Source organism: Helianthus annuus, chromosome 9, assembly GCF_002127325.2.
Source record: "Helianthus annuus cultivar XRQ/B chromosome 9, HanXRQr2.0-SUNRISE, whole genome shotgun sequence".
NCBI classification, from domain to species: Eukaryota; Viridiplantae; Streptophyta; class Magnoliopsida; order Asterales; family Asteraceae; genus Helianthus; species Helianthus annuus.
The window spans coordinates 180,092,864-180,098,863 of NC_035441.2; positions in this window are offsets into that span (position 1 = coordinate 180,092,864).

Consider the following 6,000-nt stretch of genomic DNA (forward strand, 5'->3'; position numbering starts at 1 on the left):
GAGATCTTTCAATACGACTTAAGAACTTTCAACACGGCTTGGCTTGGCTTGAGAACTTTCAACACGGCTTGAGATCTTTCAGTGTAGCGGCTTGGCATGGCTTAAGATCTTTCAACACGGCTTGAGAACTTTCAACACGGCTTGAGATCCTTCAACATAGTTTAAAGAGTAAACTGCCATTTTGGTCCCTGTGGTTTGGGCACTTTTGCCATTTTAGTCCAAATCTCAAACTTTTTACATCTGGGTCCCTGTGGTTTGCATTTTGTTGCCATTTTAGTCCAAAATCCAAAAACCCTCTATTTTGACTGTTTAAAACTGGTTATTTTGTCCTTTAGTGCAGGGGCATTTTGGTTATTTTTTAAATTTCATTTGTTGTAAATTCATTTAAATGTTTAGTTTTTTTTAGCAATAAAACCCAGATCAACTCTCTCTCTCTTCTCTCTCTCTATAGCACCACCATCGCCACCTCCTCCCTCTCTCTCTATAGCACCACCACCACCACCTCCTCCCCCTTCTCACCACCGCCACTCCGGCGTCGTCCCATCCAACAGTCACACCCACACCTCCTTCCTCGTTTACCGGCGACCAACGCCGTTTTCCGGTGACAGCCGACACTCCGATTTCAGGCCTACACACACGTATGTTCAGGAGATCAGAGAGAGAGGAGAGAGAAAGGAACTCCGATGACGGCGGCTCCGCCGCTATGACGATAAAAGATCTGATTAAAACCCCAATCTGATTGAAACCCCAATCTAATTAACCATAAAAGATCTGAAATTTTAAAATCCAACTCCATCTTTAAAACCCCCCAATTTAAAATCCCACAACACCATCTTTAAAACCCCCCAATCTGATTGATCGAAACCATACCGTCATCCACCTCAAAAAATTCTTCTGGATAGAGGGTTTGTGTGCCGGATTTAAGGTTGTAAAAACAAAACAAACCGAGGTGCGGTTTTCGGATTTCAGGTTGTTGAGAGTGGTGGTTGTTGGTTGCGGTGAAGGTTTAGCGGTGAGGTTGAGGGTGGTGGCGGTGTAGGTTTGATGGTGGTTGTTGGTTTGGTGGTCATCGGCCGTGGTGGCCGCCGCCCCCCTCATTCTCTTCATCAGATCTGGGGCAGTGGCAGGTGATGCGGTAGGTGTGGTTGGGAGTGGTGCCGTCGCAGGTGGTATTGTGTGTGGTGGTTGGGAGTGGTGCGGCGGGTGGTGCAATGGCATATGGGGCGGTGGAGAACAATGATAGTGTTGAGAGTGGTGGTGGTGGTGGTGGTGGATGGCAGTTGTTGGTGGTGGAAAAATGTAGAAAGTGGGGTTGAGAGAGGGGATGCAGGTTCTATATTGCAAAAACATATACATATATAATTTTAGAGAGAAAGAGCACAGTTGCATGTTGAGAGAGAGAGAGAGATGTCTGTATGTTGAGAGAGAGAGATTTATTATAATTGAGTTATAATAAAGAGATAATAAATCTAAAATGATCAAAATGCCCCTGAGGGTAAAGACAAAATAACAGGTCATTAATGGGAAATCTGGTCAAATTTGAAATTTGGACTAAAATGGCAACAAAATGCAAACCACAGGGACCTAGATGTAAAAAGTTTGAGATTTGGACTAAAATGGCAAAAGTGCCCAAACCACAGGGACCAAAATGACAGTTTACAGTGTTTAAATAAAAACGAATAATTAAAAATATAAATGAATAATTAAAAAATCTCAATTAAATGTGAGAGCTTGAAAATCTCAATTAAAAAAAAATCTGAAAGTTTTAACTTGAAAATAAAAAATATTCAACTTGAAAATAAAAAATTACTAGGTTAGAACCATGTGTATTACACAGGTTAAATAAATTTAATTTTTATATTAAATAATAAAAATATAGCTTTAAAAATCTCGTGTATTGTACGAGTTGAATAAGTGTATTACACGGTTACAATACATGAGTTTTTTAAAGAAATTATTTTTTAGAATACACGAGTTTTTTAAAGATATTACATTTTTATTATTTAGTATACAAAATTACATTTATTTAATCCGTGTAATACACAGATTTTTAAAGGTATAACTTTTTTAATTATTTGGTATATACAATTACATTTATTCAACTCGTACAATACACGAGATTCTTAAATATATAATTTTTTTATTACTTAATATATAAAATTATATTTATTCAACTCGTGTAATACACGGGGTTTTTAAAGTTATATTTTTTTATTATTTAGTATAAAAATTACATTTATTTAACCCGTGTAATATACGGGGTTTTAACCTGGTGATTTTTTTATTTTCAAGTTAAAATTTTAAGATTTTTTTAATTGAGATTTTCAAGTTCTCACATTTAATTGAGATTTTTTTTTAATTATTCGTTTATATTTTTAATTATTCATTTATATTTAAACTATGTTGAAAGATCTCAAGCCGTGTTGAAAGATCTTAAGCCAAGTCAAGCTGCTACACTGAAAGATCTCAAGCCCATGTTGAAAGTTCTCAAGCCGTGTTGAAAGATCTCAAGCCGTGTTGAAAGATCTTAAGCCGTGTTGAAAGATCTCAAGCCGTGTTGAAAGTTCTCAAGCCGTTTTGAAAGTTCTCAAGCCGCTACACCGAAAAGGTTTAAGCCATGTTTAAAAGGCTCGACTAAGAAAACAATAAAAATATCTCAAGTGGACACGTGGCAATCATGGGTTGGTTGACTAGTGTAACAACTGTCACTAAAATCCCTAATTAGGATAGTAATTAGCTATTAAGGAAACTCTAATTGAGGCACCCAAGTGATTCTACACAAACCCTAAAATTTTCAGAATTTTCAGAATCAGGATCAGGGCCCCTAAAACTCAGGGGGGGATAAACCCTAGCCAACGATTATCTTCATAACTAAATATAAAAATCGAATTTTAAGAAACTGACAACACAGCAAGCCTACACGCACGAAGGGCTACTCTATGAAAATAGGGTGGTCACTCGCGTAGCGCGACGCCTAAGGGGGTACCCCCTCGCGCTACGCGACGGTGTCAAAATCTCAGTATAAATAGCAGGGGTTGGGACTTGAATTTTGGCACTGGAACGACGAAAAGCGGAGTTACGTAGGTCGAGTTATAAGCAAAACAGTCCAACACACACACACAATTATCGAATCGCTGCCGCAGAACAGGGTGATTACTCGATCGCTATTACGAATCAGTTTTCAGAATCAATACATTCAAAGAATGTCTAAGTGCCGCCCACATTGGGCTATGCTTTATCGTTGTCGATAATTCGATAATGAGCCGAAGCATTGTACTTTGTCGTTGTCGATAATTCGATATACGAGTTGAAGTACTATACTTTATCGTTTGTCATTTTGATAAATGAGCCGAAGTATTGCACTTGGACATTCATTGTCAAAATTGATCTCGGGGAATTATCGTAACTGCTGTATTGATCACTAATCCTGTTTTGTGTGCATTATTGTTAAATTAGAAATAATCAAGGCTAATCAGTAGGCTTATACACTGCTCGTTAAATCTGCAATGTGAGTCATTCTTCTTTTTATCAACTGTTTTACAATACTCCAAATTATTTTCAAAGTGTTATAATTACAGGGACTAAGTCATGGATATCTTGATTTATTGGTTAGTGGGGTATTGTGCACATTACTATTTCTCCCAGTTAGGTTCATTGACCTACTAGGGAGAAACGTCACTATTAGAGTTCATTAACCTAATAGTGGTATGACCATCGTCACCATTGTGACTTGTCACCATTGTGACAGAAAGCCAGATAAAAATAAGATATGAACCATTGTAATCGCTCTTATGCTGTAATTTATAACTATGAGTCATTTCCTAAAAACTGAATGAACTCACTCAGTATTTCTCCGCTGACAAAACCTTTTTCAAACATGTTTCAGGTAATCTGTTGTGAGCAAAGAAAAGTGCCAGGAAGCACTACCAGCTTAGAAAAGTGGCTCAGTGTAAATAAATAAAGAAACATGTTTTGGAAAATAAAGATTTCCATTGAAATCACATTATTGTAAATTACTGGGTTTTATCCCTAAATTATATGATGAGCAGTTTTAAATACTAAAGATCCTGTTTTAAAAAGACTTCCGCTGTCGCCTAAATTAAATACCGCGGGATTTCTGTTCCGCGGCTCCTGAAACGGGTCAAACCGGGTCGGGGGCCGTGACAGAAATAAGGTGGTATCAGAGCCACTTCTCAAGCCACTGATTTAAGCCAATTAAGTATTTAGAAAATACTTAATTTCCATTAATTGCTATTTTGTGATTATTTGTTTATTTATCTGACTAATTGTGTACAGTATGAGCAGATCTTTATATGCTAGTCAATGTAGTAAGTCATGCAAATTCTTAAATAATTTGACCCAAGTATTAGTACCTTTATTATCTACAATCTAGAAGTCTTATCAAGAAAATCATAAAAATAAAACCTCGTATGATGTAAATTTCAATAATACCCAGTAGGAACACAGATTTAAAAAGTTTTCTATAAATTTTATGAATTCTGACTATGTCTATTTTGCTAAACAGCATGAGTAACTTGTCTGAGGCCCTTCAGAATTTAAATCTCTATCCAGTAAGAGTAGAGGTTTCCAGAGATTTCAATAGGTATATACCAGATATAAAAGAACCTATAGAATTCGATGCTTTACCTCCCAAGAAACCCACGCCCAAGGAAATAGAAATTGGGGAAAGTTCTAGGCAAATTGAAAAGTTACCATCTCAGGAAGAGTTAGATTCTATAATGGCAAGCCATAATACTATTAAGCCTGTTAATGAAAATATTTTTAATCGCTCTCTCGAAACACAACTACCAATGAATGTAGAACCATCTATTCCAAACCCTTCAATCCACTCGCAAATAAACGAATGGTTAATTAATGAAATACAGTTACAAAACCATCCCTATAAGCTTTTTCCTTAAAGTTCCATCTATAACCTTTACCAAATCCACCAATGAGTAACAAGAATAAGACTGAACTTCGCTTTGGTGAAGAACTAATAGATACTGGAAATAGAATCCAAGAGACTGAGAAACAGATCTCCTGGAAATACGATAAGAGGGAATACAGTTACTAGAAAATCGTTTAAAAAAGGATAGGGGATTTATGAAACTGTTATTGTAATAGTAATAGTAAAACCAGTATGTGTAAGATAAATAATAAAACAGTTGAAGCATGAAATTTTAGAAAATTTACAAATTTTGTTCGTATACGTGATTATGTGCAATTAAGTATAATATTTTGTATACTAATTATTTATCTATAACTTAGTTGTCAAATGGAAAACGCTAATAAAGAACCAGTTAATGAGGCTAATGATTCTGAACAACAACCGGGGGATCAATATATGACTAGGCAGGATATAGAAAATATCGTTGCTCAAGGGATAGCCAACACTATTCCAACAATGATAGCTCAAGGGATAGCCAACGCTATTCCAGCCATCGTTGCTGCTGTTAAAGATCCAATAGAACCACAACAACCCGTTCCTAGCAAACGTATTTCTGAAGATAACTTCAGTAATAGCGTAAACGGAGGCAATGATCATGTTAATCATGACAATGAACCACAACCAGCGCCGCTCCCTAAGAAAATGAAAGTTGCAACGCCTGGTTGCACTTACAAGGAATTTCTTGCTTGTAAACCATCTGAGTTTGCAGGCAATGAAGGAGCAACTGCGGCACTACGTTGGTTAGAGAAAACTGAGGCAGTAATTGCCATAAGTAAATGTGCTCAGGATGATCAGGTCATGTACGCGTCAAACCTTTTCAAAGAAGGAGCGCTAGAATGGTGGAATACGGTGTTACAATCAAAAGGAAGAAGGATGGCGTATGCTATGAACTGGGAAGAATTTAAAAGCTTGGTAGAAAGAAAATTCTGTCCCGAATATGAAAAGGAACAAATGACAAACAAGTTTTTAACCCACCGAATGGTTGATGTAGATTGTCGAAAGTATACTACGACATTCTTCGAATATGCTCGAGTAGTACCAACCCTGGCTTC